Source organism: Salvelinus sp. IW2-2015, linkage group LG35, assembly GCF_002910315.2.
Source record: "Salvelinus sp. IW2-2015 linkage group LG35, ASM291031v2, whole genome shotgun sequence".
NCBI classification, from domain to species: domain Eukaryota; kingdom Metazoa; phylum Chordata; class Actinopteri; order Salmoniformes; family Salmonidae; genus Salvelinus; species Salvelinus sp. IW2-2015.
Genome location: NC_036874.1, coordinates 8908595 through 8932853, shown reverse-complemented (window position 1 = coordinate 8932853; position 24259 = coordinate 8908595). Strand labels below are relative to the sequence as shown.

At 44.0% G+C, this 24259-nt stretch overlaps 1 protein-coding gene across 2 annotated transcripts in view; it reads left to right on the top strand.

Annotated features, from left to right (window-relative positions):
- Nucleotides 1-24259, top strand: part of LOC111959170 (ras/Rap GTPase-activating protein SynGAP-like) — a 105170-nt gene that overhangs the window by 41786 nt on the left and 39125 nt on the right. The window lies entirely within an intron of this gene.

The window sequence follows — 24259 nt, the reverse complement described above, 5'->3', positions numbered from 1 at the left end:
AGACGCGCTGGGCAGGCGGGCAGCTCAGACGGCGCTGGGCAGACGGATGGCTCAGACGCGCTGGGCAGACAGGCAGTGCAGGCGGCGTTGAGCAACGGCCGACTCTGACCTGCTGAGGCGCACAGTAGGCCTGGTGCGTGGTGCCGGAACTGGAGGTACCGGCTGAGGGCACGCCCCTCAGGGCGAGTGCGGGGAGGAGGAACAGGGCTCTGGAGATGCACTGGAAGCCTGGTGCGTGGTGTAGGCACTGGTGGTACTGGGCTGGGGCGGGAAGGTGGCGCCGGATATACGCGGACCGTGAAGGAGGACACGCGCTCTGAGTACCGGAGCCTCTCCAACCCTACCAGGTTGAATGGTCCCCGTAGCCCTGCCAGTGCGGCGAGGTGGAATAACCCGCACTGGGCTATGCAGGCGAACCGGGGACACCACCTGTAAGGCTGGTGCCATGTACGCCGGCCCGAGGAGACGTACTGGAGGCCAGATACGTTGGGCTGGCTTCATGACATCCGGCTCGATGCCCAACCTAGCCCTCCCAGTGCGGCAAGGTGGAATAACCCGCACTGGGCTAAGCACGCGTACTGGGGACACCGTGCGCTTTACCGCATAACACGGTGTTTGACCAGTACGACGCCTCTCACTCCACGGTAAGCCCGGGGTTGGCTCAGGTATCAACCCGGCTTCGCCACACTCCCCTTTAGCCCCCCCAAGAAATTTTTGGGTGAGCCTCTCGGGCTTCCAGCCTCTCTTACGTGCTGCGTCCTCAATCCACCGCTCCTGGGCTATGGCTGCCTCCATCTCTTCCCGAGAGCGGCGATCTTCTCCAACCTTAGCCCAGGGTCTTTCTCCGTTAAATATTTGCTCCCATGACCATTCCTCCTGGTACCGCTGCTGCTGTCGCTGCTGCCCGTTGCCACGCTGCTTGATCCTTGTTTGGTGGGTGTTGTGGCAGTCAGTGGCATCCTGGCTCTGGCTCAATCTACATCTGTCCACTGCAGATGCACTATCCTCAACCTGGATGAGTAATTAGTATATATTAGTATATTAGTATAATATTTGAATGTTAAATAAAAAGTATAATGTTAATATAATAGTATAATGTTAGTATAATATTAATATATGAATTATATAAAGTTAGTAGATTCATATAATTTAATGTAATAGTATACTATATACCACTAGTATAATATTCATTCCAATTGGACAATACAGCAGTTTAAGAAATACACAACCAATATTTCAAATTTTTGTAGGTTTTGTTCCATCATTAAATTCTTGTGCAATAAAAATGGTCTACATTGGTGGTGTCACGTTCCTGACCTGTTTTCTGTTGTTTTGTATGTGTTTAGTTGGTCAGGACGTGAGCTGGGTGGGAATTCTATGTTGTGTGTCTAGTTTGTCTGTTTCTATGTCCAGCCTAATATGGTTCTCAATCAGAGGCAGATGGTAATCGTTGTCCCTGATTGAGAATCATATATAGGAGGCTTGTTTTGTGTTGGGATTTTGTGGGTGTTTGTTTCCTGTCTCTGTGTTTGTGTTCTGCACCAGATAGGTCTGTATCGGTTTTGCACGTTTGTTATTTTGTAAGTTGTTTGTAGTGTTCACTTGATCTTTTATTAAACATGTTGAACACTAGCCGCGCTGCACTTTGGTCCTCTCCTTCACCTATGGAAGAAAACCGTTACAGGAGGTTAGTCTCTAATTTGTTAATGCTAAGTACTAATGTCAATAATCATAACCATTCATGCATAACAATGAGTTCAACATTTTGAAAGTTTGCTGTAGCGTGTCAACCTTTTTTTACTGTCCCGCCCCATCCAGGCTGTGATTGGTCGGTTCACGAAAAGTGACATTGACGAGCGCTTGTTTCAACAAAAGGCACCTGATATAGCTAAATAGCCAGCTAGCCAAACCCAAACATTGCTTATCTTATCCCTATTGTCTTCTGCCTTACCGCTTCAGCTGCAAAAACTTGACTAACAGTTGAATGGGTATCGCTGGGCTCAATGGGCTGCTCTCTCTGCTCTCTCTCCTCTCTGCTACCAGTGTCTTCAGGCTCACTAGGCTGACATGATTGACTGGTAATGGCGCCAAATTAATAATTTGTTATTTTAAAACATTTGGCTGCATCAGCCTCAAGGGACTTCAACCTCTTCTCTCTCCGCTTTTCAGGACCACCTTTACGTTTTTCTCTTTTTGTTTGTCCATCTTGCTCCACTGCACTATTTATCCAAATGTCACCACTTAACAGAGACGGGAAAGGGGCGGGGCTCAGGTAATGTTAGAATGGACTGGACCAAAAGTAATTGGCTGGGAGAGAGAGGCTGACAGATGTAATACCCAACCGCAGTGTCAGTGGGCCGGCAGCCCACTCGCCTGGGCTAGTCAGACACACAGCACTTGGTTATTTTTATTTAAGCGGGGGCTGGGGTTATTTATATATTGCGTTGCATCGGCCCTAATTGTCAAGCGGAAAATTCCCGGTGCTCCAGATGGCCAGTCCGTCATTGCGTGTTGATGTCTATATAGTATCAGAAAGTTTCCAAATGACCTATTCTTGCCAAACAACTCTTAAAAATGACCCGTTGAGCTGTTTTTCAAAATACAACTTTTTGGCAGAATTACTGTGATTACTGTCAACACTCAAAGCACTTATATTTCAACTGAAAATATGCCATTCAGTTTTTTAATGCATTTTCTTACATTTATAATGTTCCTCCAGAGGACCATGACACAACGTCCCAAGAACGTCTTAGAAATGTCTTTGGGGACACCAGGAACTACACAAATCCTCCAGGGGACCTGACACAATGTACTAAGATCGTTCAGGGGAACCTTCAGGGGTCAAACCTGGAGCTATAAAAAGGTCCCCCGGAGAGCGTTTCCTTGGGGCCATTGCACACTAGTAAAATGAAAGTCGTGAGCACGTCTGAGAAAGGTCCTGACATGGTCCTCAGTGACGTCCTGGGAACTAGACAAAAGTACCCCAAAGAACGTTCCCTTGGGACCATCACGCAACATTCTAAGAAGGTCAATGGGATAACATTGCGCTGAGACCCTTTAGGGACCTAATATTAATGTCGCCGAATGTCCTCAGGTCATCTCCTGTTTGCTGGGATATAAACTAGAACAGTGGTCACCAACCTTTCCTTTGTTGAGATCACTTTCTGAGTCAAAGTGCAAGCCGAGTGCAATTCTCTGCTGGGCACGGGAGATCAAGTGCGCCTATAATGTAGCCTTTTGTGTGATGTCAATTAAATTATCTATAGCCTATAGGGCCTATCAGTGAATGGCAAAATAAGTACAGGGCAAAGTTATATTTTCAATGAAATGAACACACCWAAAAATGATTATTTCACGCATTTGGCTATTTTCATATATAGTAAGAGAGGTCTGATTTTCTCCATGTAGGCCCTTATATTTCAAAACTCGAGTCTCAATCTAAGTCCGTGGTGACCCGTCATTCAGGGCAGATGAGGGCAGAGCCTGTTTTGAGCCCCACCTGTTTAGTTAAAAAAATATATGTTTTGCATGTTATCTTGGCATTAATACGTGTCACATATCAGTTTGCATACAATGTAAACAAAATCGAGTAGATAAAGCCGCATATAAACATGGTCTCTTTTTTGCATTCTTGAGTAAGGCAGCTCCAAAATGCAGGTGTTTCAGCCTGCTCAGTGCTTTCTGTGGAGGGACAGCCAGTGGAAAATACAGAGTTTAGGGGTTGGTAATCTTCTCTAGTTGCACCGTGATTGGCTCAGTGTTCTGTCACTCATGGGGACACGATGTCATCTCAAAATCTACAGGGAGAGCTAYAAAATGTAAGCCCCCTTGGGTGCTGTCATAGATTTACATTAGAAGTGCCCATCCAAGAAGGCTCAAGGTCATTGGCCACAGATAAAATGACATCAAATCACATTATATCTACTGTAGCTTTGATTGGACTGATCATGCCAACATCATACTTTCAAAATCTTAGCTAGCAAGCTAGAGAAAACAGTCATCATCATGCATCACGTCAACAATCTGCTGGCAAATCCTTTTCAATCCTTGTCTCATATGAAGATAAATTATATTTATAAAACGTATCGGTGCTCATCGGCCATTGGACATAAACATGACACAACAAGTTGGAAATCACAAATTCAACAATGAGTGGTTTGGAAGGAATCAGTGGCTGACTGCAAGCGTTGCAAAGCAATCACTATTTTGCTTACCCTGCCTGCTATTCGGTGGAGAGGGTGTGTGGTCCAAGTCTGGGTTTACGGGTCTCTTTTCCAAGCTTAAAAGAATAAACATTCACATGCAACACCATGGGCCCAAAAAGGTTGAATACTTTGGCCATGCTGTCAATCCAGCATGACTTCTGCCGCGTTCAAAACAACTTGAAATTGAACGTTTTGAACGGTTATCCAATACGGAATTTCAAGTCGGGAACTCGGGCCTCTTTCTAGATCGCCAACCTGAAGGTCACTGATGTCATGCCTGTTTTAGAGAAATGTCATCATCGAATATTGTAAGAGCTTTCATTGTCTGCTTATACAGTATGCCCCCTTTATTTATCCTACGGTTCTGACATGGTGTACAGGGAGAATACTGTAAGAATGGCCCATGTTCTGAATTCTGTTGCTGTACATTTCAAAAGTTCTGATATATAGTTATATTGACAACGTTGGTCTTAGCTGTCTCGTTAATGTCTTAATCAAAATTATGGATGGCCTCTTATCCGTTCATCATTCCCTTATGCTCTGGTTTGTACATCTCAATTGTCAGTAGAAACCACATTTGTTTAAGCAAGTCAGCCAGTAAATGAGGTTGAATGAATTGTTTCGCTGCTCGACAAGGCTCTGCTGATAGCCAGGTGTAGTGGTGGTAAATCACCCCATAGTGGTGAAAAGAAAGCTCTGCTGTTGGGACATTTTTATGTAGGCCCTAACAGTTTGTGGGCACCGTTTGTCACTGTTATAGTGCAATTAATGTATTGTTTAGTGTTGTGTTATGTAGTGGCTTAGCTGGCATGCATTAAAAAAATAAAAATGTGTTTGCCCCAACAAGATTTACATGCTAAAATCGCCACTGAGCTAGGTTATTTGATAGCACTGGTAATAGGTCAGCTGGTGTAGCCTACTACTTGCCAGGCACATTCGAGCATAAATTGAAATAACTATTTCACTGGACTGATGGTCAGTCTCAGCGGAGGGGGAGAGTGCGAGTGGAAGGGGAGAAGTGTATTTCATGATTTCTGAAAGTGTTGAATAAAAACAGCGTTGCCGTGCTGAATAATAAATAAATAAACACTCATAACAAACCCTTTGCTGTATTCTTTGATAATCTCTCTCTAGGCATGCTTTTGAAATATTATAGTAGCCTACTCTACAGTCAGTATCAATTTAAATTGTGGGCTCGTCGAAGCTGCTGTAGACATGGTGATCTAAGCCAGGGGTTCTCAAAAATAATATACCATGTAATATTATGAAWCTACAATGTATGTTCTTAACCCTGGGCAACATGGGCCTGGTAGGTTTACAGGGATATTGGTATCCACAATAAGCCTATTCTCCACTAATTGTATTCTCCCCCACAATAAAAACAACAACAACATAAATACACTGTATGTAACGGCTTTCCTCCTCCTCTTCATCAGAAGAGGAGGAGCAGGGATCGAACCAAAATGCAGCTGAGTTTGAACACATAATTTATTAAAGAAAACACGAACTTGACTAAACTAACAAAAACAACAAACGGTGTAGACAGACCTAGACGACGAACTTACATAAAACAAGAAGAACGCACGAATAGGAAACATAGGCTACACAAATGAACGAGGAACAAACAAACCGAAAACAGTCCCMCGTGGTGWACAGACACAGACACGGAAGACAATCACCCACAACGAACACTGTGAAAACACCTACCTAAATATGACTCTTAATTAGAGGAACGCCAAACACCTGCCTCTAATTAAGAGCCATACCAGGCAACCCATAAACCAACATAGAAACAGAAAACATAGAATGCCCACCCAAACTCACGTCCTGACCAACTAACACATAACAAACTAACAGAAATAGGTCAGGAACGTGACACTGTAATTTAAGCTTTAAAACTGCACCATTTTCTCTCTGCCTCATGAAAAAATTTATAGAATTGTAGGATATTAGCTTTAAAGCTGCAATAACAACAAATATCTCTGCAACATGACAAAATGTGTAGAATTGCAGGAAATTAGCTTGAAAACTGGAAGATGTTCTCTCCGATGACAAGAGGCGGGCCTTTAAAACGTTGCTTCCCCGGGCCCGAGACTTGGTTCGTCCAGCCATGCACTGCCGAAGTCATAGTAAAGCTTATGGTATGCTATTCTTATCTCACTGGAGTTATGTTCTGATTATGAAGGGTTCCCTGACGAATTTGATTTCACAAAAGGTGTGCACGGCCCCCAGAAGTTTGAAAACCCCTGATCTAAGCTATCCAATTGACCAGCGGAATGCCTACAGGTGCACCTGATTTAGCTCTCTTAGCCCTCTGCGTAGGCATAGTTTGTATCTTCAGACAAATAAAATGGTTAAAAATGGGAACACTTCGCTTACCCGGCATGCAGGGCAGATGAATCAAGTGCACCTATCGCATTATTGGCGAATAGGTTACTACAAATATAGATATTTTTTAAATTGCCAGCCTGTTTGTACCTTTCGTACCTTTCGTTTAAGCTGCTGTACCAAAAGAGTAGTTATCTCTGCAGAAATGTCATAATGGGCACTGGGTGGCTGTATCACTGCCATTTGACCAAATGAGACCGATCAGGGCAGGCAGGCAGTTGCGGCCTTCTTCATTATCCCATATGCATCGTTCTGAAAACGACTGTTGAGTTCCATAAGTTGTCTGTCCAATATCTCGTTCCATTATGCCTGTAAATCCAAGTTGCTCCTTAACAGGGGCTGCATTCCCCACTGTAGATGTAACATACGAGTCGCCAATCCTTACTGGCAGTTTTCTGTTTTGGGAAGTGGTAGCTAACATCCCAGTTGGGGATTCATCTGTAAGCTTAAGGATTTTATTGAAATCACCACCCAGCCCCAACCGTGGCCTAGCGCCGCGCGGACACACACGACACGCCACGCAACGCACGCACGCACGCACGCAACGCACGGCCACGCAACGCACGCACGCACACACGCACACACGCACACACACACACACACACACACACACACACACAGAACATCAACACCTTCTCCAGACATGAAATGTGTTCCAGAGCTGTAGTAGAGCAGCATATTCTTATGGAAATAAATGCCATCATTCAGTTGTTACTACACAGCAACCCCGCAACTCGACTAGTATGTTCCGACACCCCCCCGCGACTCAGTCTAGTATGTTCCGACACCCCCCCGGCGACTCAGTCTAGTATGCTCCTACATCCCCCCGCGACTCAGATTAGTACTGTATGTACCGGGCAACCCCAACAGGCCAATGCTAAACCAATCCAAAGGACCATATCTCTAACAACAAGATCAATTTCTCTCCCTTATGGCTTTCATAGACCATGACTCTCTCCCTTTGCATATAAATGCATGCTTTTGGCTCTTTGTGCATCTCAATAGGTGCATGCCAGTTGCTACAAATTAGTCTGTGATTCGTCAATAACCAAGAATCAGCACTTGTTTATGCTGTACTGTACATAATTAAATGGAGGGAGTTGAAATGGAGGGAGTTAGGAGTTGAAGAAAGCGACCAAAGCAAAGGTAAAACAACCTTGGTCCTCACGTCATATACAAGAGCATTAATGCCAGTAAATCCGCTTACACAAAAGAGGCAAAAATAGCTATTGACTGGAGAGTGTTGCTGAGAAATATAAGGACAGTGGCGGTGTGGTCTTCTTGAAATCAGAACTCTATGGAGCTATGAAATAGATTTTTGAAATTCTAACATTATAATGGATATTATATGTCGTTATGATGGCCAACGTTCCTTCATGTAGTACAATTGTATTAGAGCTTGCTCTAGCTCCTCTCTCTCTCTCTGTCTACGTATGTCTCTCTCTCTATCTCTCACATCTCCCTGTTTTATCTCTCCCTCTCCCCCCTCTGCTTCTCTCCTCTCTCTCAGCTCTGCTCTCTCTCGTCTCTCTCGGTCTGTCTCTCCCTCTGTCTGTCTCTCTATCTCTCCATCTCTCTGTTTCTCTCTCTCCCCCCTCTCTCTCTGTCTGTCTATCTGTCTCTCTCTCTCTCCATCTCTCTGTTTTTCTCCCCCCTCTCTCTGCCGGTCTCTAACACCTTTATCTCAATGCCCCTATAGGTATGTATTGTATATCTATTATATTATATCTCAGCTCTCTGGCTCTGTTCTCACACGTAGAGTGTCGTTACCAGGCTCTCCAGCTGCACTAGCCAGGATCTTAATTGAATATTTGCACACAGCCGTGTGCTGCAGCTCCAGAGGCACGTGGTTTTCCAGAGACAGAATACCGGTGTTGTCAGGCCAACACTCCCACTCTGACTGACTGTCACCTAAAGGCTCCACCGCGCTCTGTGAAGCTAGAAAGGAGCTCATATACTTGGTCTATCAGTAAGTTATAGAGTAAGAATGGATGGGAGATGGGGAGATACAGTATTCACACCATATGGTGAGTGAATGGGATGTGGTAAATGAGTCAAGGCGATGTATGTGTTATGGGTGTGAGGCCGTAGGGTATGTACAGAAGGTGTGCGAACATCCATGCAAATGTCTTCACATGCAAGAGAATGCGTGGGCTTGTGTTGTGTATACTGCACTGTAATTGTGTGTGTGTTTATATGCCTGCTTGCACTGTGCATGTGCGTGTGTGCGTGTGTGCGTGTACTGTACTGTACTGTACTGTAAACTGTGTCTGTGGCTCCAATGTGTTCCCAGTTTCCCAAGTTCCTGTGCCTGTGCCCACCACTGCCAACATCCCAGTTTACTCTTCAGCCTTGGCACTCCACCTAGCCAGGTGGCACTGTGCACGCTTCAAGTGTGTCCTTGTTTCATATCATTCCTCTTCCCCTATCCTTTCTGATGGAGAGAGACGGGGAGAGAACTATGGGAACGGGTTGGACATTTGTATTGCATGGAGTAAGCAAGGGATGTGAAAAAAGTAAATGACAGTGGTGAGAGAGAGGGAAAGATTACTACAATAGTACATCCTCCTTAGGTTCACATCACTAATGGTAACCATGGAAATAATTATAGAGCAGACACACAGACGGTTAGAGAGAATGCAAAAGAGAGAGAGTAAGAGAGAGGCAGAGAGAGGGGGGAGTGTGGGAGAGAAAATCTGTGTGTGTGTGTGTGTGTGGGAGGGGGTGTAGTAAATTGTTTTCTGCAATACTTAAATTAACCAATCCCTGTAATTCTAATAGCTCAGTGACTTACTATCTGTAATGCGATGGGTTAAAAAGTTGGCCCAAGCTTACAGTTGTCATGGAAACAGATCTAAGTCACCCTTTACCCCTTTGGAAATACCGATTGCTTTAAATATACTATAAAGTACCATCACTGGCAATGTCTTAAGTGACTGAAATTAAAAAATGGCTGGCTTTTTAGCTGTTGGTGATAAAAGAGTACCGCAAATTGTGCTTTGATGTAGGTCTACGTGAAGATAGTTATAGCGTTTTGTCACCATTACAGATGTGTTTGGGTACTTATCATTGTCTTTCTTTCCATGATACATCCAGTTATGTGCATTGAAACCATTGCACCTACCCCAGATTTGTCTTGTGTCTCTGTGTGTGTTTTTCTGTATGCATGAGCGGGTTGCAGCTTTCAGTGTCATAGTCATATTGTTACACTCATGCCTCCCACACACTTGCCCCTAGTTCTGAACCTCTCATTCTCCCAGATGTGTGTGTGAGAGAGGGGGCAGGAAGAGAGTGAGAAAGGGGGTGGAGAGCGAGAGAGAGAGAGAGAGAGAGAGAGAGAGAGCATTCTGGGCACCTCATACTAGTACTGTACTTAAAATCACTCCATTACTCGACTCCCACACCCTTTCAAAACATCGCTGTCCTATCCCTTTAACAAAACTGAGATAGAGCAAGAGAGAGGGAGATGTGAAGGCAAAGCAAGGCAAGGCATAAGTGCTGCTCCAACCATATACACCTGTGTGATACAATCTCGTTCGACATAGATTGGATAGGACTTCCATCGAAGGAGAGGCGGATTACTTGAGGATGTACTATAATTTCTAGCAACTGGATAAGGGATGCTAATTTGGAAATATTCACACGGTTATTCCATGCTGTAGGACACTGTTCACTTTCGTTGATGTGTTGCTGTTTCGCTGTTATTTTTTTAATGACGTTTGCGTTTTGATGGTCACCAATGATTCGTCCTTCCTGTACTTGCAAGGGTAGCCTGACCAGGCGCTGGCACATCATCTGCTCTGTTGCTAGTTCAATATTCTCTGCCGATTTGGGAACTAAGAAAGCATCGGTCTATCAACGGAAAGAGGACTTCGAATTTCTTTCCCCCTGCATACGATTAGGACTTGTCGGAGCGCATCCGAACGCGCACTAGCCTATATCCAATAATTGGCACACAGGATAGGCGGACTTCGCGCACCGCCCCCCCCCCCCCCCCCCCCCCCCCCACACACACACACACACACACACACAGTTGCAGATGTCATGGGTTGATATGCTTATTGTAAAAAACAAAAACTACAAAACATTGAATTAACGAAAAAGTGTATTATTATTATTTATTTGAATCATTATTTTATTTTTCCAAAATCGAAATTGAGGTCTTGTAGAAAATATATCCTCCACACCTGGACAACATCATTTTGGGGATAGAAGGCATACAACCCTTAAAAACCATTGCTCAATTACAACCAAAACATGAGAGAAATTCGCCTCAGTAGATATTCTGTAGGTTACCGAGGAAACGGCCGTGGGATTGGGGGCGAGGGCAACGGTGCGAGGGGACAGGGAGAGGCCGGGGAAGAGGAGCTCTCAGCGCGACTGCCCGCCGCGGAACAGCCGCTGCCGGTGCTGGAGAGCTTGGCTGGGGGGAGGTGGTGGAAGAATGAACCATACATCCGTGAGGAATTATAACAGTCGCTGATTTTGGAGACATAGCCTATTTCTAATTCTTCATATTTTTTTCCGTATGGATATACTACTGTAAGAGACGTCTACAAATCGAATCAAGTATAGCCTAGATAGCTAATATTGTGGTGTTTATTTATGTGTGGGGAAGAGAATCATCCTTATTCTCTGTGAGCTTACATGTGGCACTTTAAGGTCATGATAAATATATTTATGAGCACTTTTCAAAAGTATACAGCTTGAAGTTTAGACACTGCGTCTTATGAGAAGACTACTGCCTCACGTCCTTGACCTATACACAAATGCCATGAGTAAGGCTATTCATTTTCCCCCTCCTAAATCGCACTTATAAAAATCTCTCATATTTATATCACTGAGTTAGAATAGATTTTTTTCATGAGTGAAACGTTAAGTTGATCTAGAGATTCCTATTTCAAGATGCCTGGATAGTAAAGTCTGGCAATTAAGTCATTTATATGTGTATTTATGTGTTGAATATTTAATGTGTAGACAAAGTTGTTGATAGTCATTTGGCTGTTTCAGTTATTTGGCTGTATATTCGTTTTTGATTAGAATATATTCTACCGTCTTTGCTTGCTGGTGTTATTTAAATCGGATTCTTTGCTTGAGAATTGACCTCAAGCACTGCCTGAGCAATATATCTGTATGGCCAACTCATAGTCTCAGACCTGCAGATGCTGAACTCAAAGGGTGAGGCACTCACCTGCTTGACAGCAACCCAGACGAATGCACTTAGGCTATCAGGCAAATGCCATGACACACATTCACAATCACGTCCAGTGTCAGCAGATACTCACTGACACCAATGTATTTAATTATTCATAGACACTAATGTCAAGGCATAGTGGAGGAGCATTGATTTACAGCAAGTTTGGGCCCAAAGGAATGTGACAACGACAACAATATCAAACAGACACTAAAACCCGTGGGAAACTATGGTAACTCAAGGCAAAGTTGGATATCTAAAATTTGCTTCGAATTGCCTCCATTTTTTTTATTGTGGGCTGAATAGACTTTGGACATCTGAAGATACTTTAGAGGTCTAGGATCACAGCACAACACCTCTCATCTTTCTTAGGTAGGAACCAACACCGTCTTCTTTCTTAGGTAGGAACCAAAGTCATCATCCGATGTTTCCTGTCCCATTTTGGTCATGACCAAGTATGTTGCATTCACCAGATTCTATTCAGGTTCTATACAGTAGGAATAGGCTATTGGATTGAATAGGCATCTCGTTTTGTTGTGTCATGCACACATGAAAGCATGTTGTCATGATCCACTGTTCATGTATTACAGTCCACTTTTATACTTTCCCAAATAGTAAGAAGATTTTAACATATTGCACCAATATAAGATGAAACACTTGAGTTGTGCAAGTTTAAGGTGATAGTTCACCCTAAACTCAGATCAAACCACTTTGAGGTCTGAAAACATCTAGCAAACTTAGATTTTAGGGTGAACTATAACTTTAAATCTTACAAGGCTACCTCCCTCTTTATTATTGGCCCTGATTGGCTAGAGCTAGGTCAAGAGTAGAACATGCTCATTCTGGATATCTAGTTGAAAAATAGGAATATTTTATTGCCATGACAACGTATCCTTTCTGACATGCATCAAATTACACTAAGTAAACTGGCGCTGCCTGCTAAGTGGCAAGCCTAAAAGCTAGACATTGTTTATTTATCTGTTAAATCATTCATCAATTAAAACTCAGAAATTACTCCTAAGTGCGCATACCATAGAAATAAAGAATTAGAATGGGTAATGCCAAGTCAGTTTGACAGTATAGCTTACTCATTGGTACACTCAGTATTACCCATAACGGAACGTTGACTTGAATGAGGATATCGGTTCTATAGATTCTATGTCTATGGCTCAGACATCCTCTAAGGCATGGTCATACATGTAGAGACGTGACCTAAGTGTGTTGAAATATGTCAAGAAAGATCAGCATGGAACTGCAATGGAGTATAGTGTATGTTGCACACAGGAGAGACTATCCTACATTTAGAGTTACAATTCTTGGATCAAAAGCTAACAGGTCTGCAGACCAGAATTCTATCAACACAATGGAAAACATACAAAAAAGGCCCACAGCATTTCAGCACCTTATAGACACCCACTCCCTCTCCAGCCTCCATCACTCTGGCTCTTGTACTCCATCTCTCTCTCTCTCTCTTCGCTCTCTCCCTCTCTCTCTCTCTCTCTCTCTCTCTCTCTCTCTCTCTCTCTCTCTCTCTCTCTCTCTCTCTCTCTCTCTCTCTCTCTCTCGTCTCTCTCTCTCTCTCTCTCTTCTCTCTCTCCTCTCTCTCTCTCCTTTGCTTTTTCCTTCTACCTTTCTACCTCTTGCTTTCTTGCGTTTACTCTCCTGTCTTGCTCTGTCCCTCCCACTCGTTCTCACTCTATACATCCATCTATCTCTCTCTCCCTCTCTCTCTTTCCTCTCGCTCTCTGCTCTCTCTCTCTCTCGCTCTTTTACTCCCTCCCTCACTCTCCCTCCCTCCCCATCCTCTCTCTCTGAGGGACTAAGCTGGAAGCTGTTGCCACCCACACGTTTCATCTTCAGCTTTCGGCTTGACATCAGATTTACATTCAGAAGGAAAAGAGTGCACCATTTCACATGCCAATGCAAACTGACATGTTCACACATGCATGTGCATGACAGTGCAAACTGTACCGTATGCACACAGGCACATGCACACGTGCGTCATTGGCATCATGTATGCTGTAGGCGGTGTATACAAACGCATGCACAATTGCACATGAACGCACACATCATGTGCATCCTATTGTATCCGTGAACACGTTCTCAATATAAATGGTTCTATGGGTTCAAATCAGATGCAGTAACAGAAGACAGAGGACACTATTGCTTTCTCCTCTATACGTTCCTCTAACCCTCCCTTCATTATGTAATGCCTAGTATAGTACTATTTCATATACTACTATACTGTTTAAGTCAGTCTAAGGCAATACATTTTTTACTGCTTTGCATTTGTCTGTCATTTCAGTAATGATAGTACTAGACACCGTATACCCCAGATATCATGAACAAAAACCAAATGATATCAGCATGACTATAGATTTTCATTTCCCCCACATTTGGAGCATGTTTCCTCCCTCTGTTGCTTAGCGTTTGGAGGTGAGTGTGTAGGATGTAGTTTATAGGGTCCTATGTGTCTTTTCTGTTCGCTGGCTTTGTTATGTGTCTGTWACTCAAATGCAAGGTACTTGGAAAATGTTGCCATGGAAACTAAATAAAGAGCCCGGGTTTGGATCAAAAGGGACTGGGTGAGAAATTGAATGAAATGGACCTATTGAGTCCCTTTTACGGATGGCTTTTTAACGCATAATCATAAATAAATATTTAATGTGGTCGATTATTGCTTAACACCATTAAGGGGTTCGTATAGGACACAAATAATACTGGTGCTACTGCAAAACATCACACAATTCACGCCGCTCATTTGTCTCCACTTAAGGTAGAAGTTGCGCTAACAACAGATCTCGGATCAGATTACTAATCTATTCATCATAACCTTGACCTTGTAGGGATGAAAAAAGATCTGACCCTGTATCGGTGTTAAGAAGCAACTTCAACCCACTCATCTTGTCTCCACACTCTGAGCATGAAGTGCATGAAGTGTTATAGTAACACATGGACATGACTAAACAAGTGAGGATATGTGGTTACGTTTGATATGTATAAAAAAAATTGAGCCTGTACACTCATAAGCTCCACCGTCAAGGTATGTTTGTGAATAAAGGTACGTGGTAGAGCTTATGAGTGTGTGGGCTCCATTTCTTTTATACTGGCACTGCACACCACTAAAGGATGGGTCAGTTCCTTACCTTAACTCTTACCATAACCATTTCAAATGTCAACTTCAATGGTGTAGGGACGTCCCAAGGATCCCGGGTAGCAGAGACCCTAAAGGATGTACGTTTGATCACTGCTTGTGTCATTTCTAGAGCAGAAAATTGTACCAGGAGGAAATGTTTGTGGTAATTAAAAGTATGTGGGTGCCTGGTTCAAAAGGAATAGTCAAAAAAGAAAAAACAAGTGCAGGTTTTTCCTTTTTCAGTATAGAACAGAAAATTGTCCATAGTATGTTGTCTCTGGTCAGTTATATATTGTAGCTCTGTTACGCACAAGCATACCATCTAGAATGAAGTATGCTAAAGCATTGGGCAAGTAGTATGCTTCTACACCTGCATTGCTTGCTGTTTGTGGTTTTAGGCTGGGTCTCTCTACAGCACTTTGTGACATCAGCTGATGTAAGAAGGGCTTTATAAATACATTTGATTGAAATTTGATTGATATGCTAAGTAGTATGCTAGTATGGTCATTGGAACGTAGCCCTACAGTACATTAGTTGAGGTTAGTATGCACTACACTGCACTACACTGCCTCAGATCCTTTCTTGTAAGTTTGCATATCACTAAGGAATTGGAACAAAGACTGTTGGCATTTGTAAAGCTTTGAAATATCCACTTTTGGAGGTCAAACCGCAATGACTCAAAATCACAAGACCGTAATACTGTTTCTTTGTAGATTAAGCAATTAACACTTTATGTTTAAATGGGGCAGAAATCCTTGCTCAGCGATAGCAAAATTTGCCATAATGAGAAAAAAAGTGGTGTAATAAATATAATGTAGACTTTATATTACTAAAATATTGTAGTGAAACAGATCATCAATCCTAGTAATATTATCATCGTGTTTTCTTATACACGAAGCTCTTATGAATAACTGCGGCCTATCAGGTATATTTAAGGTTTTTGTTCATAATCATTACCAAACATGTGCATTCTTTTCTTAATTTACTGAGCCAAATGACACTCGGTCTTTGCCAAATTATTGTTGTGTTGCCTAGCAAGCGTTATGCTAAGGGCATCTCAAGGTTTTGTTCTGTTGGTACGGAAGCATCGGAACCTTTATTGTATAAACACTTTGAGTATAAACACTTCCACAATGTCAGGTTTGGCTTCACTCTGTGATTTGAGAGCTTTGAGTGAAGGCCAATGGTGGTGAACAGCAGATACGGAACGACCTTGCTGAACTATTTCCCATTTCCGTAAACTCACCGTCACGCTGCAAGGCTCTGTGCACTTTCAAATCGAACAAAAGGCTTCATTAGCCAATCATATCAGAACACAAAACCCAAAGATTTCAAGAGGGGTAACCCATGATAACCAGCGGTAACACTTTATTTGGATAGTCCATCTGTAGATGCTCTACAGACTATCAGCAACATTTCAACTAACTATCTACTAACCCTAACCATAACGCTAGCCCTAACCTTAACCATTACGTAACCATTGTTCTAAACCTAACCCTAACTGTAACCTTAGTAAGCAGTTGCTTATCAACAGGTAGTTTGTTGATCTGTAGAGCATCTACAGATGGATTATCTGGATGAACCAAATTAAGCGTGACTCAACCAGCCTTTACAGTCAGTCATACACACACAAAAAAAACATTAATAAGAATAATATTTGCTGTCTTTTTGAATAATCTCTTTCACATAGTAGACTAAGCGTTGCAAAGAGTAAAGAAAACGACTTGGTAGATCTCCAAACAAATCAAAGGTTTTGCCTAATGAAATCCTCCATAACACCAATATTTTCAGATAATCTTATGAATCTAAATTGGCAACAAAGGACAAAGTTTTCACCCTCAGGGAGAGAGCACGATGCCAAGTTGCTGACTGGCTCCAGCTAATCTAAATGTATAGCTAGCTAAAACCACAGAGCGGTCACACCTTAGGACTGTTAGGAGGGATGCCAGCTGAATTTTCATGTAGCTACTCAGACATGGCTACAGTCTACTTGCTCTTGGAAAACTAATTCGTTTTGGGAACAATAGTTCCAGTAGGAAATTATGCACCTCTTAGTTTATGTTGCATTTTGACTGGGGCTGTATTTGGAGTGCATACATAATGACTATTGTCCTGATAATTCCTAATTATGTGAACTGACCAGGAAAAGGTTACATAGTCAAGAAAAACTCTGGCCCCTAATAGTGACGTTTGTCTCTGTCATGACACCAGGGTGACTAGTGCCTGTAGTTTTCCTAGTCAGGCTATGCGGTTAGAAAAACTCAGGTCCCTTAGTATGATAACTACCTCAATACAGATGTAGGATCTTAATTTGAGCCGATTTGCTACAGCAGGAAAACAATCCTGGAGCAAGAGGAAATATCAATTATTATGTGGATTATAACTAATGGACATTTTTGTAGAGGTTTATACATTTTTCATGAGGGCAAATCAAGTCAGACATTTTTAAGTGGAAATTACAAACTTAAGAAGCCTTTTTAAAGCTGAAATACACTACAAGTAAAAAATGTCCTGCTATGCAGGAAAATCCTCAGCATTAAAAGAGTGATCAAATTAAGATTCTGTGTGCCACCCAAATTTCCTTTACAAAGGACAATGATGGACTAGCAGTTGGTTCATTGGTCTTGGGATTTTCCGCTGTGTATAATGGACATACACCCTTTTGGATGTCTTAACCCTCTGTGATTCGTTGACTTGGTTATCATCACAATGAGGATCCTTCCCTAAGGCGCTCGCTCAGCTCAGTACGTGGGCAGAGGAAAGTAGCATGACAGCAGAGTCATGAGAAAAGATTGCCATTTTGAGAAGTAGAGGGAATGTAGAGACCAGATAAAGAGAAGGAATGTAGATAAATGAAAGGAGGATGAAGGAGAAGGATGGAGGAGACAAGATACATTACTAAGTAAAGGGAAAGACGGGATCATGTGAAAACGTGAAGAGTGAGGAGAGAAAAGAGAGAGCGATGAGAGGCTGGAGAGAGGAGAGGATAAATGCACTTTTGAATTATGTAAAATAGCTGCGTGGGAGAGAGAGAGGAGGAGTGTGTGTAGTGTGTATGCCTGAGTATGTGTGTCTGTGTGATAGCAGAACCAGGGAGAGCGAGAGAAGGAGGGAAAGAAAGAGAGCGGATGAAAGAGAGAGGGAGAAGAGAGGGATAAAGAGAGAGACAGAGAATATGAGAGAGAGAGAGAGACAGAGAGAATAAGAGACAGGAAGAATATTTATAGCCTCAGATATGACTATGTTATCATTGATCTATCTCAAAAGAGGGTAGCAGAGAAAGGGATAGGGAGGGAAAGAAAGACTGAAATGAACTGGCCTCAGATGCTTTCTCGCTTTCATTCCTGCTCCCTTCTTTCTATGATACTGCATACATTATTATTTTTATATATACAGTTGAAGTCAGAAGTTTACATACACCTTGGACAAATACATTTAAACTCAGTTTTTCACAATTCCTGACATTTAATCGTAGTAAAAATTCCCTGTCATAGGTCAGTTGTAACGGCTTTCCTCCTCCTCTTCATCCGAAGAGGAGGAGCAGGGATCGAACCAAAATGCAGACTTGTGATTTGACATTATATTTATTAAAGTAAAGACGAAAACACGAACTTCACTTAAAACTAAACAAAAACAACAAACGGAGTAGACAAACCTGAACGTAAGGACTTACATGTAACGCAGAACGAACGAACAGGAAAATGACTACACAAAACGACGAACGAACGAAACAGTCCCGTATGGTGCAACATAGACACAGACACAGGAGACAACCACCCACAAACAAACAATGTGACACCACCTACCTTAATATGATTCTCAATCAAAGAGGAGATGAAAAACCACCTGCCCTCTAATTGGAACCATATTAGGTACCCATTACCCAACATAGAAACAGAAAACATAGACTGCCCACCCAAACTCACGTCCTGACCAGCTAACACATACACAAACTAACGAAATAACAAAAAACGAAAACAGGTCAGGAACGTGACATAACCCCCCCCTCAAGGTGCATACTCCGAACGCACCCACAAAAAGTCTAGGGGAGGGTCTGGGTGGGCATCTGACCACGGTGGTGGCTCAGGTTCTGGGCGAGGTCCCCACCCCCACCATAGTCAATCCCAGCTTACGTCTCCCCCTTAGAATGACCACCCTCTTATTTCCCCCACCTAATTTAAGGGGCAACACCAAGATAAAGGACAGCTCCGGGACAAGGTAGCTCAGGACAGAGAGGTAGCTCAGGAACAAGAGGGATAGCTCAGGATAGAGAGGTAGCTCAGGATAGAGAGGTAGCTCAGGATAGAGGGGCAACTCCGGACTGAAGGGCAGCTCCGGACAGAGAGACAGCTCTGGACTGAGAGGCAGTTCTGGATAAATAGCAGCTTCGGGCTGAAGGGCAGCTCATGGCTGACTGACGGCTCTGGACGCTCATGGCAGGCTGACGGCTCTGGACGCTCATGGCAGGCTGACGGTCTGGACGCTCATGGCAGGCTGACGGCTCTGGACGCTCATGGCAGGCTGACGGCTCTGGACGCTCATGGCTCACTGACGGCTCTGGACGCTCATGGCTCACTGACGGCTCTGGACGCTCATGGCTGGCTGACGGCGCTGGACGCTCATGGCTGGCTGACGGCTCTGGACGCTCATGGCTGGCTGACGGCTCTGGACGCTCATGGCTCACTGGCGGCTTCTGGCAGATCCTTCTGGTTGGCGGCGCTGGCAGATCCTGTTGGTTGGCGGCGCTGGCAGATCCTGTCTGGTTGGCGGCTCTGGCAGATCCTGTCTGGTTGGCGCTCTGGCAGATCCTGTCTGGTTGGCGTCTCTGGCAGATCCTGTCTGGTTGGCGGCTCTGGCAGATCCTGTCTGGTTGGCGGCTCTGGCAGATCCTGTCTGGTTGGCGGCTCTGGCAGATCCTGTCTGGGTTGGCGGCTCTGGCAGATCCTGTCTGACGAATGGCTCTAGCGGCTCCTGACTGACTATCGGCTCTGACGGCTCGGGACAGACGGGCGGCTCTAATGGCTCGGGACAGACGGATGGCTCAGACGGCACTGGGCAGACGGATGGCTCAGATGGCGCTGGGGAGACGGATGGCTCAGATGGCGCTGGGGAGACGGATGGCTCAGATGGCGCTGGGGAGACGGATGGCTCAGATGGCGTGGGGAGACGGATGGCTCAGATGGCGCCGGGGAGACGGATGGCTCAGATGGCGCTGGGGAGACGGATGGCTCTGGCCGGATAAAGGCGCACTGTAGGCCTGGTGCGTGGTGCCGGCACTGGTGGCACCGGGCTGAGGGCACGCACATCAGGAAGAGTACGGGGAGAAGGAACAGTGCGTACAGGGCTCTGGAGACGCACAGGAGGCTTAGTGCGTGTTGCCGGAACTGGAGGCCGAACTGGATACACGCACCATAGGAAAAGTGCGTGGAGGAGGAACAGGGCTCTGAAAACGCACTGGAAGCCTGGTGCGTGGTGTAGGCACTGGTGGTACTGGGCTGGGGCGGGGAGGTAGCGCCGGAAATACCGGACCGTGCAGGCGTACTGGCTCCCTTGAGCATTGAGCCTGTCCAACCTTACCTGGTTGAATGCTCCCCGTCGCCCGACCAGTGCGGGGAGGGGAATAACCCGCACCGGGCTATGTAGGCGAACCGGGACACCATGCGTAAGGCTGGTGCCATGAATGCCGGCCCGAGAAGACGCACTGGAGACCAGACGCGTTGAGCCGGCCTCATGACACCTGGCTCAATGCCCAATCTGCCTACCAGTGCGGGGAGGTGGAATAACCCGCACCGGGCTATGCACACGTACAGGAGACACCATGCGCTCTACTGCGTAACACGGTGTCTGCCCGTACTCCCGCTCTCCACGGTTAGCCTGGGAGTAGGCGCAGGTCTCCTACCTGCCTTGGCCCACTACCTCTTATCCCCCCCCAATAATTTTTTGGGTTTCTTCTCGGGCTTCCTTGCTAGCCGTGTACCTTCATAGCTTCGGTTCCTTTCTCCGGTACCCTCTGCTCTCCTCAATGCCTCCAGCTGTTCCCATGGGAGGCGATCCCTTCCAGCCCGGATCTCCTCCCATGTGTAGCAACCCTTTCCGTTTAATACGTCCTCCAAGTCCACGAGTCCTGATTACTCGGCCGCGCTGCTGAACTTACGCTGCTTGGTTCTGTTGTGGTGGGTGGTTCTGTAACGGCTTTCCTCCTCTTCATCGAAGAGGAGGAGCAGGGATCGAACCAAAATGCAGACTTGTGATTTGACATTATATTTATTAAAGTAAAGACGAAAACACGAACTTCACTTAAAACTAAACAAAAACAACAAACGGAGTAGACAAACCTGAACGTAAGGACTTACATGTAACGCAGAACGAACGAACAGGAAAATGACTACACAAAACGACGAACGAACGAAACAGTCCGTATGGTGCAACATAGAGCACAGACACAGGAGACAACCACCCACAAACAAACAATGTGACACCACCTACTTAATATGATTCACAATCAGAGGAGATGAAAACCACCTGCCTCTAATTGAGAACCATATTAGGTACCCATTAACCAACATAGAAACAGAAAACATAGACTGCCCACCAAACTCACGTCCTGACCAGCTAACACATACACAAACTAACAGAAAACAGGTCAGGAACGTGACATCAGTTAGGATCACCACTTTATATTAAGAATGTGAAATGTCAGAATAATAGTAGAGAAAATGATTTATTTCAGCTTTTATTTCTTTCACCACATTCCCAGTGGGTCAGAATTTTACATACACTCAATTAGTATTTGTAGCATTGCCTTTAAATTGTTTACTTGGATCAAACGTTTCGGGTAGCCTTCCATAAGCTTCCCACAATAAGTTGGGTGTATTTTGGCCCATTCCTCCTGACAGAGCTGGTGTAACTGAGTCAGGTTTGTCGGCCTCCTTGCTCGCACACACTTTTTCAGTTCTGCCCACAAATGTTCTATAGGATTGAGGTCAGGGCTTTTCCTGAATGGCCACTCCAATACCTTGCCTTTGTTGTCCTTAGGCCATTTTGCCACAACTTTGGAAGTATGCTTGGGGTCATTGTCCATTTGGAAGACCCATTTGCGACCAAGCTTTAACTTCCTGACTGATGTCTTGAGATGTTGCTTCAATATATCCACATAATTTTCCATCCTCATGAGGCCATAAATTTTGTGAAGTGCACTAGTCCCTCCTGCAGCAAAGCACCCCCACAACATGATGCCTCCACCCCCATGCTTCACAGTTGGGATGGTATTCTTCGGCTTGCAAGCCTCTCCCATTTTTCCTCCAAACATAACAATGGTCATTATGGCCAAACAGTTCTTTTTTTATTTAATCAGACAAGAGGACATTTCTACAAAAAGTACGATCTTTGTCCCCATGTGCAGTTGCAAACCGTAGTCTGGCTTTTTTATGGCGGTTTTGGAGCAGAAGCTTCTTCCTTGCTGAGTGGCCTTTCAGGTTGTCGATATAGGACTCGTTTTACTGTGGATATAGATACTTTTGTACCTGTTTCCTCAAGCATCTTCACAAGGTCCTTTGCTGTTGTTCTGGGATTGATTTGCACTTTTCGCACCAAAGTACCTTCATCTCTAGGAGACAGAATGCGTCTCCTTCCTGTGAGGTATGACAACTGCATGGTCCCATGGTGTTTATACTTGCGTACTATTGTTTGTACAGATGAACTTGGTACCTTCAGGCATTTGGAAATTGCTCCCAAGGATGAAACAGAATTGTGGAGGTCTACAATTTTTTTTCTGAGGTCTTGGCTGAGGCACTGAGTTTGAAGGTAGGCCTTGAAATACATCCACAGTTACACCTCCAATTGACTCAAATGATGTCAATTAGCCTATCAGAAGCTTCTAAAGCCATGACGTCACTTTCTGGAATTTTCCAAGCTGTTTAAAGGCACAGTCAACTTAGTGTATGTAAACTTCTGACCCACTGGAATTGTGATACAGTGAAATATATGTTAAATAATCTGTCTGTAAACAATTATTGGACAAATTACTTGTGTCATGCACACAGTAGATGTCCTAACCAACTTGCCAAAACTATAGTCTGTTAACAAGAAATTTGTGGAGTGGTTTAAAAACGAGTTTTAATGACTCCAACCTATGTGTATGTAAACTTCCGACTTCAACTGTATATATATATACATACATAAACATTCATACATATACACATACACTACTGTTCAAATGTTTGGGGTCACTTGGAAATGTCCTTGTTTTTGAAAGAAAAGTAAATGTTTTGTCCATTAAAATAACGTCAAATTGATCAGACATTAATGTTGTAAGTGACTATTGTAGCTGGAAACGGCAGATTTTTTTATGGAATGTCTACATAGGCGTACAGAGGCCCATTATCAGCAACCATCATTCCTGTGTTCCAATGGCACATTGTGTTAGCTAATCCTAGTTTATCATTTCAAAAGGCTAATTGATCATTAGAAACCCCTTTTGCAATTATGTTAGCACAGCTGAAAACTGTTGTGCTTATTAAAGAAGCAATAAAACTGGCCTTCTTTAGACTAGTTGAGTATCTGGAGCATCAGCATTTGTGGGTTCGATTACAGGCTCAAAATGGCCAGAAACAAAGACATTTCTTCTGAAACTTGTCAGTCTATTCTAGTTCTGAGAAATGAATGATATTCCATGCGAGAAATTGCCAAGAAACTGAAGATCTCGTACAACGCTGTGTACTACTCCCTTCACAGAACAGCGTAAACTGTCTCTAACCAGAAAAGAAAGAGGAGTGGGAGGCCCCGGTACACAACTGAGCAAGAGGACAAGTACATTAGAGTGTCTAGTTTGAGAAACAGACACCTCACAAGTCCTCAACTGGCAGCTTTATTAAATAGTACCCGCAAAACACCAGGGTCAACGTCAACAGTGAAGAGGCGACTCCGGGAACAGAGTTCCTCTGTCCAGTGTCTGTGTTCTTTTGCCCATCTTAATCTTTTCATTTTATTGGCCAGTCTGAAATATTACTTTTTCTTTGCAACTCTGCCTAGAAGGCCAGCATCCTGGAGTCGGGATAATGGGCCTCTGTACGCCTATGTAGATATTCCATACAAAATCTGCCGTTTCCAGCTACAATAGTCATTTACAACATTAACGATGTCTACACTGTATTTCTGATCAATTTGATGTAATTTTAATGGACATTTCTAAGTGACCCCAAACTTTTGAACAGTAGTGTATATATACATACATATACACACTTTTTTAAGAATATACCTTTACTATTCCCCACAAACCCTACCAACCCTCCCCCAATTGGAGTAAACTAATAAACTGCATACATTAGTTAACTTCTC